Genomic DNA, 23,778 nt, shown 5'->3' on the forward strand with positions numbered 1-23,778 from the left:
GATATCATTGCTGATGTCAGATGGATCCTGGCTGAAAGCAGAGAATACCAGAAAGATGTTTACCTGTGTTTTATTGGCTATGCTAAGGCATTAGACTGTGTGGATCATAACAAATTACGGATAACGTTGAGGAGAATGGGAATTCCGGAATACTTAATTGTGCTCATGAGGAATCTGCACATGGATCAAGAGGCAGTCGTTCAAACAGAACAAGGGGATACTGCATAGTTTAAAGTCAGGAAAGGTGTGCGTCAGGGTTGCATCCTTTCATGGTACTTATTTAATCTATATGCTGAGCAAATAATCCGAGAAACTGGACTATATGAAGAAGAACAGGGCATCAGAATTGGAGGAAGACTCCTCAACAACCTGCATTATGCAGAGACACAACCTTGCTTGCTAAAAGTGAAGAGGAATTGAAGCATTTACTGATGAAAATCAAAGAATGCAGTCTTCAGTACGGATTACAGCTCAACATAAAAGAAAACAAAAATCCTCACAACTGGACCAATAAGCAACATCATGATAAAGAGAGAAAAGAATGAGGTTGTCAAGGATTTCATTTTACTTGTATCCACAATCAACAAACATGGAAGCAGCAGTCAAGAAATCAAACGATGCATTGCATGGGGCATGTTGGCTGCAGGAGATCTCTTTAAAGTGTTAAAAAGCAAAGATGTCAGCCTGAGGACTAAGGTGCACCAGACCCAAGCCATGGTGTTTTCAATTGCCTCATATGCATGCGGAAGCTGGACAATGACTATGGAAGACCGAAGAAGGATTGATGCCTTTGAATTGTGGTGTTGGCGAAGAATATTGAATATACCATGGACTGCCAGAGGAATGAACAAATCTGTCTTGAAAGAAGTATAACCAGAATGTTACTTTTGCAGCAGATTTGCCCAGTGAGTGAAAATGATATTATCCTTTGCCTCTAATTGTTCATAATGTAAAAGGGGAACAGAAGCATGTACACCCACTGATAATGCAGTAATAAGGGCCTTAACACTGCCTTAAAACAAGTACAAATACAACTGTGATAAAGTGCCAAGGGAGCAAAGGAAAACAGTAACAGCTAACATTTACCGATTCCTTGTCCACTCATCTTCACGACCAGCCTAACAGGTAGGAATGTGATCCTCCCCATTCTGCAGATAGGGAAGCTGATGCACAGGCAGGTGAAGAAACCAGCCCAAAGTCACAGTCAGTAAGTGGTGGAGCTGGGATTTAACCCAGACAGTCTGTCTCCAGGGTGATACAAATGGTTAATGTGCTGCTAACTGAAAGGTTAGAGGTTCAAGTCTATCCAGAGATGCCTCAGAAGAAAGGCCTGGTGATCTACTTCCGAAAAATCAACATTAAAAACCCAGAGGAGCACAGTTCTACTGTGACACACATGGGGCCACCATTAGTCAGAGCCGACCTGACAGCCGCTGGTTTCTGGTCCACCTCCAGAGCCCATGCTTTTATACACTCCAATGTGCTATATCCCATCACAGCTGAATGGGGAGGCCTCACACAAGTGCTGCTATTTGGGCTGGATACCTTAACCAAAGAGAGAAATAGGATCCAGCAGAAGCAAGAGCTTCAGCGAGCCAGAGTCAGGAAAAAGTTTCCTGGTTTGACATACTCAGGAAACAGCAGAGGACCCTGTGTTGGGATGCTGGACTGATGGCAGATAAGCTTGAAGCAGTAAGTAGTCCAGACTTGAAGGCCTTGGAACACCTAGTAGATTGGATTTGATTGTGAAGCTATTAAAAAAACGTATTCAAGAACATGCTAAGGCAAATAATTTCAAGCAATTTATATATATATATGTATTTTAAATACTGTGTCAGGGGACATTAGTGATCACACTTGGGTACCCAATACATAGCCCTCAAGTATAATGATACTTATTACTACAACTTGTTACAATCCATTGAAAATAAAGCAAAACCCTAAAAGATTCTATTGACTCCAAGGAAAGTACAGATGTATGTAAAAACCCCAGTAGCATCACTACGGGGGTGCAGGGGGTGCAGGGGGTGCAGGGGGTGCGGACCACACGGGGTGACACTGTCAGAGGAGGTAACACCAAAATGACTGTCTATAAAAATATCCCCGTAGTTAGTTATAACAACATTTTTGTAAGCCCAACTTACATGTATCAATATTTCTGCAAGGCTAAAACCCTAGGCTAATTTACTTTTTGAACTTTCTAATGCGCTCTGTCCAGAGCTGTCATTAGTCACTGATTTTGTCAAATTTTCTGATGTTTTAGCTACAGTACTGTAGTAATCAGTATCTGTGAACCTGTATCTATAATTTTTTTGAGAATGAAGTAGTATTTAAAGGAAAAGAAGGAGTGATATACGGGAATTACAATTTACAAGTAACAGTACAAAAAACATTACTAAAGATTCTGTATGGTCTGACACAGGAGGAGGTCCATGGGGGGGAAGGGGTGACACCATGGGTTACCACTCTAGGTGACACCAGCTCTAGTACTCCACTAAAGAACCCTGCTCTATCTTCCCTCTATAAAGCTCTTCATATCTACGTCCACGCAGATCTTGCTCAAATTCTGAATCATCTTCTTAGTTTACAATAAAATAGGTGGTAAATCTATACATTGGCTTTGAGAACATTTCTCCATAGCAACAAATAAACTGCTCAAATCAGTGCCTAGTAAATAAGTAAATAAACACGGCACGCAGAAGGAAGTGCATTGTGTTGACTAAACCACCAAAAAACTCAACATTTCCTTCAATTTTGCCTCATGTAGAAAAACAATCATCATATGCATTTGGTAGTCTAGTATAAACTGTTCAGTATGGTAGCCACTAATCACATGTAGCTATTTAAATTTAAATTAACTAAAATTAAAAATTCCATTCCTCAGTTGCACTAGCCACATTTCAATGGTCCATAGCCACATGAGGTTAGTGCCCAATGTACTGGACAGAATACATACGAAACACAGAGTACATATAAAGCGTCCATCATTGCAGACATTTCTACAGGAAAAAAAATAACAACGTACTTATTTAGATAAAAGTAGTGACTTATTAAGGAGCTCTGGTGGTGCAGTGGTTAAGCTCTTGGTTGCTAACCAGAAGGTTGATAGTTCGAACCCACCAGTGCTCCAAGGGAGAAAGAGGTGGTAGTCTAGTCTGCTTCCATAAAAACTACAGCCTTGGAAATCCTATGGGGCAGTTCTACTCTGTCCTTTAGGGTCACAATGAGTCAGAATCGACTCCACGGCAATGGGTTCCGTGATTTATTAGACATGCCTAATATGACTCAGTTTATTTTAAATTTGTCTAATTAAACTCACCTACTGTGGCATCTTATGAAGTTCTGAATTTTTGTTTTAATCATTCATATGTATCCTGTTCCTTTTAATATCAAGAGAGGCTATATCAAGAGACTCTATGGAGACAGAATCTAGCATTTGTTAAGCACGAGCTGTTTTCCACGCTCTGTGCTAGGCATTTTCATGTCTATCATGTTACCTGAGTCTGATGACCCCCATTTTACAGACGAGGAGGCTGAGGCAGAGACAGCACCACATCTTCTCAGGAACAAAACCTAAGAAGTATTCATTTCTCCCAAGGTGCTCTCCTGCTACTGGGAGAAGCAGAGCGCATGGACTGAACAGCCAAGTTTTCCGTAGATGAGATTTACTCAGAGGGCAATCAGAGTTCTTTCTATACAATTATAGATTCTTTTTTTTTTAATTGTCAAAATCACCATGTTCTGGCAGTGGCTAAGAAGTGACTCAGGGAACTATTCAGCAAGAGGAAGCCTGCCCAGCTGGAAGCATTGAGTCAGATATGCATACCAGCAGCCCCTTCCCCACCTCCCCTGAGGTGTCCATCTCCCTGCCACAAATATGCCAAGGGCTACTTTTTTATAGTAACCATCTATCTTTTTTAAATATGTCTATCAGTTTGTCGTACTGTGGTTGCTTGCAAGTTGTTACAATTCTGGAAGCTATGCCATCAGTATTTCGAATACCAGCAGGGTCACCCAAGGTGGACAGGCTTCAGTGGAGCTTCCAGACTAAGACAGACAAAGAAGAAAGGCCTGGTTATCTACTTCTGAAAATTACCGGTGAAAACCTATGGATCACAACAGATTATTGTCCAATATAGTGCTTAAGTTGGAAGGCGCTCAAAATACATAGTGGCTGCAACAATGAACTTCAGCATACCCACCAACGATCATGAAAATCGCTCAGGATCAGGCAATATTTCATTCTTTTATACACAAAGTTGCCATGAGTTGGAGCTGTTTCAACAGCAACTGAGAATAATAACTTTTTTATAACTGCATCTCCTCTGCAACCTCAGGAAGGAATGGACTTCATGTGCATTTTTAATCTGAGTCTTTCCACAAATATATGAAGGATATGGTAGCCAGCCTCTAAGATGGCCCCTAGTTTTTTGCCCCCTGATATTCACACCCAGACTGTCATCCTCCGCAAGGAACAGCACTGATGTGTCAGGATATTGCAGAAACAACAGTATATGGTTCTGAGTCTAGGTTGTAAGAGACATTAAAGCTTCGCGTCGTTCTCTCCTTTCATGCACCCTCTGGGGGAAGCCAGTTACCATATCAGGAAGACACTCAGGCAGCCTGTGGAGAGGCCCACGTGGGGAGGAACTGAGGCTTCCTGCCAACCACCACAACTCACCAAGCATGTCAATAAAACCCTCTCCCTATATTTGTTCATTTTATTTGGCTCCTATGATTTCCCTCTTCCCCATTTGAAAGTTGAAATTATTCTCTTCAACTATTTCATCGCTTCTCCTTAGATTTCCTCCTTTTTCTTACTCCTAGCTGGGCAGAAGCCAGAAAACTGAAAGTGTTCTACCACAAAGTGTGCATGCCTTCAGCCACAGAGCTCTCAGTAGTCTTTTCAGTGACCAGAGAAGAAGACTGCAAGGACTTTCGATTTATTTGTTAAGAACATCCCCTCCCATAAGGGAGCTGATCGGCATTGTGGGATAAAGTAAATAAGATCTGCCAATTTGCTCATTATGTATTTCCTACCCTTTGAACCCATGGCCCACCTGTAGACTAAATCATTCCACAAATAATTAGCGAACATGGAAGACACAATTGGTGATGCAAAAGAACATACATCGTCTGCTTTCAAGATACTCGCGATCTGATACAGATTTGTCATAAAGAGGCAAATGTTTATTCATATTCACATATATGCATATTGGTACATTTACATATCAAAGACAGGGAAAGCTAAGGACCAAATGAGTGTTAACAAGTGTTACCGATCTTCAAAGGAAGAGGTTATCACTGTAAGCTGAATTGATCAGGGCAGTGTTTACAGAGGAACAAAGCCTTAAGAAAATTTAACCATGGCAGATATTATTGTAGACTTGGCTAGTTTCATCCATAGCTAGCTTTCCTTTGGCCCTGGGCATAGAAAAGCTTGCATATCTCAGCCTCTTGTGGTTGGGCAGGACCATGTAACTAGTTCTAGCCAATGGGATGTGAGAAAAAGTAACAATTCATTTCAGAGTTAAATCAGTGAGAAAAACTATGTTTAATACTCCAGCCTCTCTTCTGGAAGCAGCAGAAATGCAGAGACCAGGACAGGAAGCTTTTAAATCATGTGTTATGTTACATGACCTTTTTCAATGACAAATCTATGTGCATACCAGGACCTAGCTTGTTATGACACATTTTAATAGAATTGAAGGTTTTTAAATAAAAACACAGAGAGGCTTAGAAAGGCAGCCGAAGAATAAGTTACTGCCCTTGGGTGATCATTACAGATCTTAGAGTAACAGGATTATCGATGCTTTGGCCAACAGCATTCCTTTCTCTTGGCTTTCTTTTTCGTTGAGATTACAAACCATGTATTTCCATTTGGAAAACAGTATTTCCTAACCTCTAAACCTAAGACAAAACCTGTGAAACCCTAGCCTACAGTTGGCTGGCCAAAAACAAAGACCTGGAATTCCTTCAGAGGAATCCCACTTTACCCAGGCAATGCTGTCCTCTTTCTACCAAGGAAGTGTTTCTGCTTGATGGATTCCCCTCTCTCACAGTACATTACACTTACTGCTCCAGGCCTGTCTCTCCCTATTCTCTTCCTAGTTGTGTGTGTCTTATTAAATTCAACACTTGGAAACAACCGATAAGAAGCAGCAGACCTCCAGAAGCCCTTCTTACAATCAGAGCTGGCTTTCCTGTAGGAATAAATGACATTTTCCAATCAATACAAGGTTGGGATTCATTGATAATTTACTTTCTTTGTAATGCCTTGTTTCTAAATGGGTAGCAAAGGGTCTTAGGTGAGGATACGGTGATAAATTTTAGCTAAACCTTTTCATACACAAATTATCTCCCCTGTTAACTCCTCAATCAAACCTCTCTGAAATTGATCTACAAATACAATTTAAGGGTCTAAAAACATAAATAATCTTCTCTGCCTAGTATTGTTAAAGCAAAGCTCCAGGCCAATAATCTCAGGATATGCATTAAAACATCAAGTAAACATTCAAAGTCCCAGCTCAGCTTCAAATATCTTTGAGTATTTGTGTGTTTGGGGGCAGGGTGGGGTAACAGGGAGGAGAAGAGGGAGCTCTTGAGAAACTTATTATTCACATTTTAGGGTATCTCGAGTCTATGACCTTTAAACACAAGACATTGATCCAGCTTCTACCATTTGAAAGAGATTTCCCAGGTTAACCAATCCCCAAATCACTGGCCTCAATTGGTCCCTTACGTAAGGAAAGGTTCTGGCAACTCGACAAGAAGGTTTTGCATTTTTAACAGTTTTAATAGTACCCTTAAAACGCTAAATTTGAAGATAACACCTGTTTCAGCTATGTCACCTGTGGAATGTCAATTCTTCTTCTAACTTTTGAGGAATATTGAACTTGTGCCATTGATCTTCAAATGATAATGTATTCGTTAAGGCTCTTTGATTCTAAGTAACAGAAACTAAGTCAGGATAGGTTAAACAGAAGGGAGATTTATGAGAGAGCACAAGAGGGTCTCAAGGACCCAGAGGCAGAGATGCATCCAATTCCCCCAGTGCCAGGAAATGGAAACCAGGCAGGGACCCAGGAAATACAGTCTCCTTTCTCTGCTTCTCTATCTTCATCTGGCTGCCCCCAGAGATCTCAGGCTTACCTGTAATCGCTCCAGCCACACACAGAGAACGATTGCCTATCTCTAAATTCCAAATTGCAAGAAAAGAGATTTTAGCAGGCTAATCTTGGATCAGGTGTCCACCTCTAATCCAAGTAACTTTTGCCAGGGAGTTGGGGGCCATCTGGTGACTAACTATGGCTGTTAAGACCCAGGGGGCCACTCTAATAGAGAAAGAAGAGAGTTCTCTGCAAAAAAGAGATGGTTTGTAGACTCCACAGCCACCTCAGAGGTGCCACTATAATTGAACGGGAGCCAGGGATGAAGCAAGGGCCACCATTACTGCAAGTCATCCCTCCTATTGTCTCTTACTACAGGAAGTGACACAACTTCAAATACTCAGATCTGACACCAACACAGAGGGATGGCCTTTGCTTGATATCCTCCCCTCAGCTTCCAATAGGCCTCCAATAGTTTGTTTTACCATTCAGCCTGGGTTCTGAAAAAAGAACACACAGAGCAGCTTTGATTTGCTTCTTTATTGATTTATTTTTTTCTAATAAGGATTTATAGTAAATATCATGGGCACCTGGATATAATCCACCACCTTGCACACAATCCCTGTTGGCTTATGTCAGTCCCCATTTCCTCTTTGGTCTGATACTTAAATTCACCTTGCTCCTCAACTTTGTCACCTGCTGTTTTCGGTACAAGTGAGCAACAGTAAAGTGCATCCCCATAAGAACTGACAAATGAGAAGACCACGTTGCTCTGTTAGATGCATACTGGATCAATACAGAGATATTTAATCACCCAGAAGAAAATAAGTCAGCAGGACTTGCCTTTCAACTGACAGAAGATATCACATATTTAAAGGGGAATAAAAAGTGGTCAGCCATGGAAAAATAGACAAAAAAGAGCTATAAGGAGAGACGTTGGCAGTAGCCATTTAAGCATTGTCCAGGGGAAGACGTCTTTAGCTAATGGTCTTTGAATATTCTATGTAGGGACAAGGGCACACGCAACGTAGAGAGATGAGGAGGTTGTAGGTAGCTGAGACCTTAGAGTCTTGGTTGCACCAGTGAGGCCGAGGCCATCCTCATCATGAGGTCCCTGCCCCAGGCTATCATAGCCTGAAGCCATTGAACAGTCATGTTACTCAACTCCTTTTGTTTTCTTGTCACACAAAACAGGCAGCTTTCTGATTCTGTGGCTTCCCATGGAAGAGGTGACACACTGCTCGTATTCACCCAGTACTCTGGCCAGTGGGTCATCTGCTCACCGTAAAACTGAACAGGGGCATTCTGGGTTAGTACTCAGTCTCACAAGGTTGAGTAATCTGAGTCCACCTGAAGAAATCTTCCATGGGCCAGACCACAGGCCAGACCACGGGCCACAGTAAGTGAGTGCCGCCCATGAAAGCCTCTTGGAAAACAGCCATTAGCCTTCTTTGATGACGATGCCCTGAACATGTCGACATGGCCCCACTAGAGCATTTTCTTATTAATGCCTACATCTGCCAGCTTGTTCTTGTATAAATTTTCTTAAAAGATGGCACAACAGCAGCATTAAATAACATAGTTAAAAAAAAAAAAAAAAGTCACATGTAAATCTGCTTCTATTTGCCTTCCAGACCATACCCATATGTCCGGGTATTCTGACACATACGCAAATCTTGTATAGCTGCCATCTGTAGCTTCTTTTTCCACATTGTATTAGAACTTGTATTATATTGGAACCATTTTGGCGTATTTCAAGATGGCCTTCACAATGAAACTATAGATCACATTATAATGACAACGTAATCAATATTTGGTTCTGCTTCTGTCAAATTACTACCTTAGGAAAAATCCCCTAGAATTTCTATCTCAGATGATCATGGGTCCAGATCAGGTTCTGTACTACCAAACTGCTGAACAAAAGGAATTTGTCAGCTCACAACACCAACAGCAGTTTAACAGCATGACAGGTCCACCACAACTTTCTCAGCACTCAATATTATCTTTTTTTTTTTAAATAGTGAATGTATTAGAAGCACAAAGATACAGTAATAGGGTAGTGGCAGAAGTTCTCTAACTTCAGGGTGAGACATGAGAATCACCACCAAGATCAGCCCAAAGCTGACCCCTGTGAGGTGGAGGGGAGACACATCTCCAATCCTCACACTTTTTACCAATTCTGACACCAGCCATCCCTCCCAGAGCCCTCTCTACTTCTCTGCTGGGTTTGATAATTCATTACAATGGCCACACAGAGCTCACAGACCACACGCATGATTATGGGGTTTATTAGGGAAGTAACAGGTTATAATTCAGGATCAGGATCAACTTCGAAGTAACAGGAACAACTCAGGAGACAGGATGGAGTTCGTCATTCGGGACAACTTCCAATCTCTCAGCTCTTTCTCCACCGAGCCCGCAGGCAAGGCAGGTCTCAGTCTCGGTCGTGCCCGCTGTCCCTTGCTCTCAGCCTCTGTCCTGCATGGGCAAGTGTTACACATCTTCAGCTATGCCAGCAAGCTCCCAGAGGCACCCCGCTCTGCCAGGAAGCCTCCTGCCCAAAGACACTCGGCGCTCTTTCCATGGGTTGGCAAACCCACTGCAGCCGTCGGCCGGTCCCACGCCACCACCGGCCCTGCACCGCTGCCATGTCACGCAGCCTCCAGGTTACAGCTCTCTCTCTGTCTCCCGGGTCTAGCAAGGTCTCAGCGCAGGGATCCTGGGTCCAAAGGACACACTCCACTCCTGGCTCTTCTTGATGGTAATGAAGTCCTCCTCAATCTCTGTGGGATTTGCCCTTAAGCCTAGCAAGATGGCAAAACTGACCAATCCCCTCAGTGGACCACAGTAACCTCATGTTCAGAGTCACTGTCCAATCCCAGCAAGAGTTTTACACACTTTATTTGCAAAGTCCCACCTAATCATTCTGTGGGAGTTACAAGACCATGACCGGTAGGCTGTATAAAAAGAGAAACCCACGGCCCTGCAGATACTTTCAAAATGCCATCCCGGTTTTAAAAGGCTCTATATAAATTAGTGGAGCCCTGGTAATGCAGTGGTTAAGAGATTGGCTGCTAACCAAAAGCTCGGCAGTTCGAATCCACAAGCCACTCCTTGGAGATCCTATGGGGTAGTTCTACTCTGTCCTATAGGGTCGCTACGAGTTGGAATCGACTCGACGGCAATTGGTTTGGTTTGGGTTTTACATAAATTAGCTACGAGCCCTGGTGGCACAGTGGTTAAGCACTTGGCTGCTAACAAAATGTTAGAGGTTTGAACCCACTAGCCACTCCATGGGAGAAAGAGGTGGCAATCTGCTTCTGTAAAGATTACAGTGCTAAAAACCTTATGGGGCATTTCTACTCTGTCTGTAGGGTTGCTATGCATTGGAATCGACTCGATGACAATGGGTTATATAAATTAGGAGGAGTCCCTGGTTGGGGTTGGTGCAAAAGGTTAAGGAACTCTACTGTGAAGGAGTTCACCAGGGGTGCCTTGGAAGAAAGTCCTGGCGATCTACTTCTAAAAAATTAGCCATTAAAAACCCTAGGGAGTACAGTTCCACTCAACACACGTGAGGGCATCATAATTCAGAATCAACTGGATGGCAACTGGTTTATATAAATTAGGAAGGCATGTAATTACTTGCATGTAATTCAGGACCTTAAATATCTTATTGTATTTTTAAAAAGGACTATACTGAGACAAATAAAAATGGAGTTCAACTGATTAAAGAAAACCTCTTTCATGATACAAGCAAGCGAACACATTTTGCAGAATCATGCTGAAAGGGACTGTATGTTTTGCCTGCTGTGAGTCCCTAAGGGTGACACACACCTGAAAGGGCCTCTACTGTCCCATAACTGCCCGCTTTATTTTGTTGTATGAACTCGCTACTAGGAGGAGAGGCTTTTAGTTGTTTTGCTATCTCATGAGCACTTGTTGCAAAAAACATCTGTAGGCAGAAAACAACTCCACACATATTAAAAACGCATAGCAGGAAGGCAGGAAGCTAATTTTCTCTAACATGAATTGTCCAGCTCAGGGGTCTATAATCCTGTCATTCAGTGTAATACCACTTCACTTTGGCTCCAATAAACACAGACTTTCTGTGAGACATATCCAGGAAAGGATAATTAGGTAGATCAGATCGGTGGCATACCTTTCTCCCTTTGTCCCCCTCCTCTTCTTTTCTCTGTAATTCTTCTACCCAGACAAATTCTCAAGGAGCAAATAATACATCCCTTTCAGCATTTTTATAAGTTGGCCAGTTTTGTTTCCAGGTTTCTGAGGTTTTTGGACACAGAAAATTACACCTCAAAAATAATCCCATGTTATTCTCAAAATTCATTTTCCTCAGTCATTAGCCCTTAACACCAATTTGTCTTTTGAAAACATAACAAAGAATAATCATTATTTTTGGAGACAAACCCTCACTCAGAATGATTCAGAATCCAAAACCAAACCCACTGCTGTCAAGTCAATTCCAACTCCTAGCAACACTATAGGACAGAGTACAACTACTTTATAGTGTTTCTGAGGCTGAAATCTTTACAGAAGCAGACTATCACATTTTTCTCCCATGGAGTGGCTCATGGGTTCCAACTGCCAATCTTTCAGTTTGCAGCTGAGCTCTTAACCACTGAGCCACCAGGGCTCCTTAAAGAATATGGCATACCAAAAATCGAAAACCAAACTCACTGCCATCTAGTCGATTCCGACTCATAGCAACCTTACAGGACAGAGTAGAACTGCCTCACAGGGTTTCCAAGGCTGTAGTCTTTACGGGAGCAGCCTATCACATTTTTCTCCCACAGAGCGGCTGGTGGGTTTGAACCACCAACCATTCAGTTAGTGGCCGAGCCCTTTAACCACTGTGCCAACAAGGCTCCTTAGAATGCTCCAGAGAGAGTACAAATTTAATGATCACCCTAAGAGCCCAAGTAATACATCCCAAGAAATAATGAAATTTATGATGGCCTTAAAATTGTTTAACTCCTTTCAGGAATCTCTGAATTATAGGGTTGTAACATAACCAAGGACTGGCAACAACTCACAAAAGTCCAGAAGAGTTCTGCCTTTGAGTTTGTAGGCAAAGATGCTTAAATTGTCCCTTCTTTGAAAAATAAAGATGATTTACGATTTACCTTTCCGTGCATCGGACACTCCTGCAACATGCCTCTAACTCTTGTGTTCCTAGGTTTGAGCGTCAAAGTCTCAGAATGCATGGAAAAACTTGTAAATGAACCAACTTTTTTGTGTTGTTATTCTGATGAACGGAGGGAGAGAAAGAGAGAGACTACCCTTCCCAACTATGAAGCAGAACCGAGCGGATGCAGCAGAAAGCAAAAACATACAATTTTTCCCTCCAGATGATTCTACTAGGAGGGAAAAAGATTTGAAACCATTGAATGTTTTTTCTGATAACCACCTATGGTTCTCTCCAAAGAGACACACGTGAAGTTGGGCAAGTTGTTTTCTGTCCTGTCAGGAAAATATTTAGTAACAGCCTTGTACAAGTAAGCACTCGCAGCTGCTCCCTTTGTGGCTTTGTGTGTTTTCCCAGAGATGGATTTACCATCCTGTCACACGAAGACTGTCTGGAAGTGCAGAAACCACCCAGGCTGGCTGTCTGATGGTCCTAGAACTGATCCACAAGATGACAACAGTGACATACACACTGACCGACCTCACAAGGGGTTGGTGAAGATCGACCGGCTAGTACCCCAGAAGTCCTTTGAAGTGAAAAGCACTCTTTAAAATGCTACGTAGTAATACTACAATTTGCTAAGGGAAAGAAGTACTACCTGGCTACTGTGTACTTCCCATTTCAGAAAGCATTTTTCAAGGGCAAAGCCCTTTACAAAATTTAAATTAACTTCCACGATGCATAGAAAGTCCAACAGAAAGCTAAAATAGCAAGGCTTGCTGCTGAGAAATTTGAAAATATGGCGGGTGAAATTTCTTACCCCAATCAAGTGTCTATAATGAAAGTCTAATGTCATCGCTTATTTGTTATGTGTTAAACACTGTCCCCACTCCCCAGCTACACCAGAGCAAGAAGTCACATATGTTTTCTTTTAAGTTATGAAATTATTGAACTGTATTGGACACATCCCCACTTGCTAGCTCTGTAACCTTGGACATGTTATTGAACCTCTTGGAAACATTTCCTCGTCTATATACAAGGCTAAAGTTGTTGTAGGGTTGTTGTGGGAACTAAAAAGAAATTAAATAAAAGGGTGGCTGGTACTTATTAGGCTCTAAATAAATGTTGGAGCCCTGGTGGCGCCATAGTTAAGAGCTATGGCTGCTAACCAGAAGGTTGGCAGTTCGAATTCATCACGCGCTCCTTGGAAACCCTATGGGGCAGTTCAGCTCTGTCCTAAAGGCCGCTATGAGTCGGAATCGACTCGACGGCGGTGGTTTTTTGGTAAATAAATGTTTGCCGCCATCCGCAGCAGCAGAAACTCGCAAACAGGGCCGACACTCCTTTAAGGAAACACTTCCCAGAAGGTCGGCATCCTGGGTCTAAAGATTCTCCTGGGCTAGTGACCACACCCTTGGTCAGTTTCAAGGCTCTGGAAACCCTCTGAAACTGAATGTGGACTGGCATGACTGTGGGGCTACGTGCGTTTTCCCAGGAAACCTCCCCACAGGCGGCCTTGAAGAATCACTGCCGTAAGTCATCGAGTTGAACTTTCTCTTCTCCTTCCCATGGAGAACCAGAGTCTTGTGGGCAGAGGAAGAAGCCCATGCACCTGTCATTCCTGCTGCTTAGCCTCCGTCCTTCTCAGCCTTACCAGACCTCCTCTCCCCACAGCTGGGATCCTAGTCCTCACCCCCTTCTGCAGCTTCACCTCACCCTCATCTCAGGACCGATCATGACATGTGGCAGGAGATATTTAAGGATATCTAGGCCAATTCTCTGGGTTCGACATCAAGACACCCTTGAGGCACTGCCCTGTCATGAAAAGATCGTGACCTTTAACTAGGAAGACGTGTGTTTCAATTCTGTTCCACTGCTTACTAGATCTATGACCTTGGAAATGTTTACTTAACCATTCCTTTGTCATTTATAAAATAGACAGTAAGATTTATTTTGTGAGTCTATCAGTGAAGAAGTGAGACAGTGTAGTAGTGAATATAAAAGATGGGAGCACAATGCTGGTATACAGTAGGTGCTCAACAATGTTCTCTTCTCATACCAGTTGCCGTCGAGTTGATTCTCACTTGTGACGACCCCATGTGTGTCAGAGTAGAACTGTGCTCCATAGGGTTCTCAGTGGCTGATTTTTCTGGAAGTAGATCACCAGGCCTTTCTTCTGGGGGCACCTATGGGTGGACTTCAATCTCCAATCCTTCTGTTACCAGCTGAGTGCATTAAGCATGTGTACCACTGAGGGACACTCTGACCGTTCCTGGCGTCTTTGCCCATCTTCCCACCTACACACCTGGACCTCCTCAAGGTCTTAGGCCCTCTACCTTGGAAACCTTCCCCAGGCTTACTACTTGCCTGACAAGAGGCTTTCTGTACCACGTGTGGGGGTCCTGGATTCCCTGCTCTGTAATTCAACCCACCCCTTGGGCCACCTTCCTACAGTGTGTTAGACTGACCACACCACTCCCAACGTCCCCACTGACCACTTTTTTTAGCTGCTGCCAATCAGCGCACTCTTGAAATACCATGTTAGAGCCAGCAGACTTAGCCTGCAGACTCCTTCATCCTCAGTCCCAGTCACCTTCCCCATAGTGCTGACCGCTCTCTGCAATAGTGCAGACCGCTCCCTACGACAGTGCTCACTGCTCCCTACGACGGTGCTCACTGCTCCCTAAGACAGCGCTCACCGCTCCCTACGACAGTGCTCACTGCTCCCTACGACAGCGCTCACCGCTCCCTATGGCAGTGCTGACCGCTCTCCACCACGGCGCCGACCGCTCTCCACCACGGTGCCCACCGCTCTCTACCATAATGCTGACCAGTTCAACCGTGCTTTGTAAGCATTAAGGGACCTTAAATTTAATGGTCCTCTGCCATTTTTCACATATAATGAAATTTTTCAAATCTAAGTTAATTGATTCTACTAGGCTCATGGTTATTTGAGGGTAAACTTGAAGGCAACATAATAATAAGCTAAAAATAAGAATTTTGAGCTCTTAGTATATGCCTGGCAGTGTTCTAAGCACTTTATTTTTTTGCATGTGATCCTCCTAAGAACCATATGCAGTAGATGTGATCGTTATACCCATTTAACAGGTACGGAAACTGAGTCTTGGATCTCATGTACCAATCTGAGATTTCTGAAGAAGTTGCCATATTGTGGTCACAAATTGTTGACTGTAAACTTATATGAGAAGATCACCTCAGGTAATGGGGGAAGCTAACCTTCACCCACCTGACATGATGTCACTATTCTCTTAGCAGATGAGGGATTTTTCAGCTCTGGGACAGATGAGAATTAAATGGCGAGATCACACACTCAGTGAAACCCATAGTAATCATATTTTTTGGTTAAATTTAGACACGGGGACAATCTTAGTGTTGGTGTTATGTATAACGTTTAAGAGAATTTATTATGTTTAAGAAACTGACAGATTAGCCCCACTATTTCAGAATTAGGAATATATTTGATTTTTGACTTCTGATTTTAGGTAGAAAGGTTTAAGCGAATTAGACTGTTGTAAATGGTACTGGGATGTTTAGGGTAACTGGATTCAGTATGTTCATGAGGTTAGTACATTTGATTCAAAACATGATTTAAGAGCTTGGAAAGGTTTTGCCCATTAAGTTTGTGAGCTTGTCCTGCTAAGCATATGAAGTGTTTACAAGAAAAGTAAAAATGTTAGATTTTTAAATATCTTTCATAATGATGATGGGCAAATTTAAGTAAGTAAGTAAACGCAAAAGACTGTATAGGTCAAGTTTAGTCTATTTGTTTATGACATTCATAAATTGTGCGACAAGATTTCTGAGTTAATTTAAATACTTAAATTTAAAGTTGAAAATATACAACTTTAATAAATTAAACATTAATTAAAAACCCAAATTATAGTAAATAGACCTTTCTGCACACACAAGTGGTCCTCTAGCCACTAAAAAACTCCTATCGATAGACCCAGAAGCAAGAGTTAAGTATTCTGAAATAAAAATCTCATCATGTCCCCTGCCTAAAACCCTCCTCTAGCTTTGCCATTACATCTAGGAAAAATTCCAAACACTGAACCAGGGTCCAAGGGGCTGCATGATCTGACCCCTGCCCAGCTCTCCTGCCTCATCCACAGTTACCCCTCTGCTCATTTAGGACTTCTGGTCACACTACTCTTTTTCTCTCTCCCTGGTACCCGTGGTGCAGTGGGTAAGAGCTTGGCTGCTAACCAAAACGTTCGCAGTTCAAATCCACCTGCTGGTCCTTTGAAACCATATGGGGCTTCTCTTCTCTGTCCTATAGGGTCACTATGAGTCGGAATCGACTCGATGGCAACTTTTTTTTTTTTTTTTTTAAACGGGTACATCCTAAGTTCATGACCGCAGCAAAGCCTTCACATTTGCTGTTCCCTCTGCCTAGAATCCTTTTCCCCCAAGAATGGATGGCTCCAATTCCAGCTCAAATGTTACCTCCTCCAGAGGACTCCCCTAATTGTTCCCTTCTCCATCATTTTCTGACACATTTGTCTGTTCCATAGTTTTAAATTACCCTCGATGCCTGAATTATCTTGCTCATTTATTGGTTCACATACTTATTCTTCCTCCCCGCAACTAACAGAAAAGCTCAGTAAGACCAAGGATCTTATCTGCCTGTCCTGAAACACTGCCTGGCACGTATTTGGTGCTCCATAAATATCTGTTGCATGAGTGAATAAATTTAAATAAATAAAATCTGCCTTTGTCTTAATAAAATATTATTTATACAATGTATTCCTATGTAGCATTGAGTCTATAAGACCCAATTATCTGGGGTTTATTTGACAAATTTGATTATCTTATTGTGGAGTTAATATCCATGAATTGTTGAAAAGAGGCCAAATGCTAAGTAGAGCATACAAGCAAATATGATCCCTCCCCAGGACACTTGCCATCCAAATTACAAGCACTCAAAAATCTTGGCAAGATGCCTATGCTAATAAGAAAGTGATCCAAAATTCATGAGAATAACTTGAAAAGCCATTATTTTTGCCTGAAATCTTTTTGGCTTTTCCATAATTAATATGTCATTACCATCGGGAAGCTAAGAGATCAAGAATGGTAGAAGCATTGTTTCATACGATGACACTCAGAGGGACAATGGTTTTTCTTTTTTTAAGTTTTGTTGTTGTTGTTGAGGATATACACAGCAAAACAGCCACCAATTCAATCGTTTTTACATGTACCATTTAGTGACGTTGAGTACATTCTTCAAGTTGTGCAACCATTGTCACCCTCCTTTTCTGAGTTGTTCCTCCTTCATTGATATAAACTCCCTACCCCTTAAGGTTCCGATCTAATCTTTCGAGTTGCTGTTGTCATTTTGATCGCATATAGATAGTTCTTAAAAGGTCATGATGCCCAAGGAAGACTTTTTTTAACTAGTGAAGCTAAACCATTATTCAGTTCTAAGATGACTTCAGGGGATATTTTTGGTTTACGGTTTAAAGATTTTCTCAGGGCAACAATTTCAGGGGTTCATCCACTCTCCATGGCTCCAGAAAGTCTAGAGTCCATGAGAATTTGAAATTATGTTCTGCATTTTCCCTCTTTTGATCTGGATTCTTCTATACAATCTTTGATCAAAATGTTCACTAACGACAGCTGGGCACCATCCAGTTCTTCTGGTCTCATGGCAAAGGAGGCAGTTGTTCATGGAGGCAATTACCCACATATTCCATATCCTCCTCCTACTCCTGCCTCTCCTTTTTCCTCAGGTGAATAGAGACCAATTGTTCTGGCTTGGATGGCCACTTGCAAGCTTTTAAGACCCCAGATACTATGCAACAAACTAGAAGGTAGAATAGAAGCACTAAACACGTTATTAGGCCAGTTAACTGGGATGTTCCATAAAACCCTGACCCTAAACCTCCAAACCAAGGAACCAAACCCCATGAGGTGTTTGGTTGTACATAAGCAGGCTCAGCAGCTACTCTTCTTCTTCTTCTTCTTTTTTTTTTTGTATTTTGCAATGGTATTTAGCAAAATATCACAGTGTCTTCTGATAAAAGAATCCAGAATGTGAGGCTAAGAAGTGCTAGAAACCTACTAAACAGGAAGAAGATAGGAGTAGTTGGTATAAAGACAGAGAAAAACCAGAAAAACAAACCCGTTGCCATTGAGCTGACTGTAACTCATAGCAACCCTATAGGACAGAGGAGAACTGCCCCATAGGGTTTCCAAGGAGCAGCTGGTGGATTCGAATTGCCGACCTTTTTGTTAGCAGCCGAGCTCTTAGCCACTGCACCACCAAGACAGAAAGGCAGGGTGTTAAACCTAGTCTGGAAACGGAAAACATGTTCTAGAGATACCTGGGAAGAGAAAAATTCCAAGTACCTATGAGCCATGGGAAAAAATATGATGAGATCCTCCCTTCTGTTCCTAGTCTTCCTTCTTTAAAGCTCTTCCTCATTATGTCAAGAAGAAACTGGTTTTGAATTCCTTCTAATCCATTCCTCCACTTTCTCAACATTCCATCCCTATATTAAATTAGCTCACTAGAAAGGCAGATATCAAGGCTGCAATACATTAGCAATCTGTAGAAATGTCTTTTCAGAATTCTAGTTTACAACATGCATTAGTTTCTTATCCAGGGTGACTAAAAAGCAATCCAATCTATAATATCACAGCATCTTTTGTTAGACTACATTTACAAACATTATAAATTATGTATTTTTTAACCTCTTGTATATACTGATCTATAGGAAAAGTTTTTTCCTATAACTAGGAAACAGTTTGTCCCTCCTGACAAAGTGGTATGCTTCCTTTTGCTAGCTAATGGGAGTTATGTAACTCACTTCTCTTGGCCATCCAAGAAGCTTAGCGCTCGGATAAGGACTAGCCTTAGCCTAGGTTGTCTAGAACAATGTCCCCGCCCTCATCCTTCTTTTCCCCTTTACCTTGCTGTACATATATATATATATATATATATATATGAAATGTTGCCGTAGAGTCAATTCTGACTTATAGTGACCCTATGAGACAGAGTAGAACTGCCCCATAGGCTTTCCAAGGAGCAGCTGGTGGATTCAAACTGCTGACCTTTTGGATAGCAGCCAAGCTCTTAACCACTGCACCACCAGGTCTCCTTGCTGTATAACCTGTAAACCTGTCTCCAACAAGTCAATTCCGACTCCTAGAGACCCTATAGGACAGAGTAGAATTGCCCGGTAGAGTTTCCAAGGAGCACCTGGTGGATTCGAACTGCTGACCTTTTTGTTAGCAGCCGTAGCACTTAACCACTATGCCACTAGGGTTTCCCCTTGCTGTATAGTTCTGTTTAAAAATATAGATTTTTTTGTATATGTGTCTTTTCTCTGACTTGATTAAAATTTGCTTTTGAAGTATGTGGGATAAAAACAATGAATAATTTAGTGAAATTTTAAAACTCCCTTTTACCAAAAAAAGATATGTCTTGGTTCAGGCTAGATTGCAGGAAACACCAAGAAATAGGTCAAGCTGAGGTAGGACCAAATAATCGGGGGGCAATGAATATTTAAAAACAAGGACTTTCAGCCTACTTATAAGTACTGTTTCCTAAAAAAGCATAAAAGGAAATTTTCCATGTAAAGGTTGACTGACATACATGGAGTGTTATACAGAAAAATACCTGAATATCTGAGCTAAAGGGACTCTTAGAGATCTTGTTGATTTGGGCATAATGAAAGTGTGGCCCAGAGATTAAATGATTTTTCCAGGTAAAAGAAAGTTGGTAACTGAGTTGTGCCTGGAATCTGGGTGTCCTGCTTCCCAGGCCACTGAGTTTCCTTAAAACCCCAGGAAATAGGAACACTGGAGGGAAGAGCTTGCAGTCTGACCCTTGACTCCTGAGGACCCGTTGCTGTACTCTACAGAGCCCAGGGATATTTGGATTACATATTGTTACGGATTGAATTGTGTTCCCAAAAAATGTGTGTCAACTTGGCTAGGCCATGATTCCCAGTACTGTATGGTTGTCCACCATTTTGTGATCTGATGTGATTATCCCAAGTGTTGTAAATCCTAACCTCTACGATGTTAATGAGACAGGATTGGAGGCAGTTATGTTAATGATGCAGGACTCAATCTACAGGATTAGGTTGTATCCTGAGTCAATCTCTTTTGAGATACAAAAGAGAGAATCAAGTAGAGAGGAGAAGGGCCTCATTACCACCAAGCAAGAAGAGTCAGGAGCGGAGCACATCCTTTGGACCCAAGGTCCCTCTGCTGAGAAGCTCCTAGACCAGGGGAAGACTGATTACAAGGACCCTCCTCCAGAGCCGACAGAGAGAGAAAGCCTTCCCCTAGCAATGGCACCCTGAATTTGGACTTCTAGCCTCCTAAACTGTCAGAAAATACATTTCTGTTTTTTAAAGCCATCCACATGTGGTATTTCTGTCATAGCAGCACTAGATAACTAAGACACAAAATAACAGTGAAAATATGTTAAATCACCTTAATTTTCTCCAACTCCATTCAATGTGCAGGTTTTGTTGTTTGTTAACTGAACTACATTTCCTGAATGTTTCAAATAGAAGCCAGGAGATGAGGGTACAAGGGAGCCTGCTTCACATTCATTATAGGAATACAAAGATTATAATCAAATTTCCATAGGTCAAATTCCAATCCTACTGAATATCTTCTGGGATCAGCATAAGCATCTCCCAGTTCCTTTGAAGACATCCTGAGCTGAAGAATCTTTTTTTTAAGGAAATATGTAGAAGTCTATTGATCTCTTTTCAATGTTACCTTTAAAATAACAAGTTAATTTTATTTCTCTTTCTTGACTTATTCTCAGCCAAGAAAACAAAACAGTTGAGTACGTGAGGAAGCTGCAGAAGAAAAGTTCAAAGCTAGCAGAAGTTGCTTCATGAGGTTTAAGAAGCTGTCTTCGTAACATAAAAGTGCAAGGCGAAGCAGAAGTGCTGATGTAGAAGCTGCAGCAAGTTATCCAGAAAATCTAGCTAAGATAATTGACAAAGGTGGCTACACTAAACAACAGATTTTCAATGTAGATGAAACAGCCTTATATTGGAAGAAGATGCCATCTAGGACTTTCATAGCTAGAGGGAAGTCAATGCTTGGCTTCAGAGCCTCAAAGGACAGGCTGATTTCTCTTGCTAGGGGTTAATGCAGCTTGTGACTTTAAGTTGAAGCCAATGCTCATTTACCATTCTGAAAATCCTAGGGCTCTTAAGAATTATGCAAAATCTACTCTGCTTGTGCTATATAAATCGAACAACAAAGCCTGGATAATAGCACATCTGTTTACAACATGGTTTACTGAATATTTTAAGCCCACTGTTGAGACCTACTACTCACAAAAAAGATTCCTTTCAAAATATTACTGCTCATTGACAATGCACTTGGTCACCCAAGAGCTCTGATGGAGATGTACAAGGAGATTAATGCTCTTTTCATGGCTGCTAACACAACATCCATTCTATAGCGCATGGATCAAGGAGTAATTTCCACTTTCAAGTCTTATTATTAAAGAAATACATTTCGAAAGGCTATCCCTGCCATAGACAGTGATTCCTCTAAGGTTCTTATTGATACGCAAAGAAAGTGGTTTCTTGATATGGAATCTACTCCTGGTGAAGATGCTGTGAACATTGTTGAAATGACAACAAAAGATTTAAAATATTACATAAACTTAGTAAATAAAGCAGTGGCAGGGTTTGAGAGGTTTGACTCCAATTTTGAAAGAAGTTCTACTATGGGTAAAATGCTATCAAACAGCATCGCATGCTACAGAGAAATCAATGCAGGAAACTTCATTGTTGTCTTATTTTAAGAAATTGCCACACCTACTCTAGCCTTCAGTAACCACCATTCTGATCAGTCATCATCCATCAACATCTTGCTGGCAAGACCCTCCACCAGCAAAAAAGATTACGACTCACTGAAGGCTTAGATGATGGTTAGCATTTTTGAGCAATAAAGGTATGTATATATATATATATTTTTAGATATAATGCTATTGTACATTTAATAGACTACAGTATAGCGTAAACATAACTTTTACATGCACTGGGAAACCCAAAAAATCCTGTGATTTGCTTTATTGTGATATTTGCTTTATTGTAGTGGTCTGGAACTGAACCTGCAGTATCTCTGAGGTATGCCTGTATATAAATATAAACAGAAAGATTTCTTTCAAGGACATGTCTCATGCAGTTGTGGAGGCTGGCAAATCCCAAACCTGTGGGTCAGGCATCAGGCTGGAGGTTTCTCCTGACATGTGGTTGCAGGAGCTGGCAAATCCAAAATCTGCAGGTCAGGCAGCAGGCTGTTCGCTCATGTCCCAAGAACCAGAAGTTAAAGGATGATGAGACAGACGTGGGATTGAGAGAGAGAGCGAGCTTTGCTGGAATGTCCACATATACTGGATGCAGGCCACGCCCCCAAGGAAACTCTCCTTTCAACTGATCGGCTGCTTGTATCAGATCACAAAATGGAGGATGATTACATCATATCTGCCAAACCACTGAGAATCATGGCCTAGCCAAGTTGACACATAACCTTCACCACCACAAGTATAATGCCCACATGAAGAAAGAACAATGATTTTGTTTGGATAGCATACAAAAACAATAATCCTGTAAGATTTATTTGTTTTTAACTTTTTATTTTCAAGTAACTGTAGAGTCACATAGACTTGTACCCTTTGCCCAGTTTTCCTAGTGGCAACATCTTGCACAACTATAGGGCCATATCACAACCAGAAATTTGACATTGAGGTAATCCGCCAACCTCATTCCGATTTCACGTTGAGTTTTACACGCGCTCATTTGTGTGTGAAGGTCCATTTTTAATAGCTACAATTTACTGAGCATCTCTATATATGCCAGGCCCACTGATGAATGATGAAAACATCTGCACCCAGTTCATTCTTACAAAAGGCATTTTACCAGTAGGGAAAGTGACATGAAGAGGTAATAATGAGAATTTGAACCTCTGTCCATTGAACTCTGAAGGCTGAGTGCTTAGCTCTGCACTACACTGTAGATGTGAGAAATCTGAATGTGTGTTTGGCTAATTTTTAAAATTTTATATATAGCTATTCCTAAAAAGGGTCAAAGTAAATACCAAAGACACAAACAGATAAGTAAACCAGAAGTAGAATATCAAAATCAATTGAAAGAAGAGGCAAATATGCTGACAATGTAGGCAAATTGGGTTAATGTGATTTAGCTCTGAGCTTATTGGTTATTGTTGTTAGGTGCTGTCGAATCAGTTCTGACTCATAGTGACCCTACGTACAACAGAACAAAATGCTGCCCGGTCCTGCGCCATCCTCACAATTGTTGTTATGCTTGAACTCATTGTTGTAGCCACTGTGTCTATCCATCTTGCTGAGGGTTTTTCTCTTTTTTGCTAACCCGCTACTTTGCTAAGCGTGATGTCCTTCTCCAGAGACTGGTCCCTCCTGATAATATGTCCAAAATAACGTGCGACGAAGTCTCACCATCCTCGCTTCCATGGAGCGCTCTGGCTGTACTTCTT

The sequence above is a fragment of the Trichechus manatus genome, unplaced genomic scaffold (genome assembly GCF_000243295.1).
Source record: "Trichechus manatus latirostris isolate Lorelei unplaced genomic scaffold, TriManLat1.0 scaffold00001, whole genome shotgun sequence".
NCBI classification, from domain to species: Eukaryota; Metazoa; Chordata; class Mammalia; order Sirenia; family Trichechidae; genus Trichechus; species Trichechus manatus.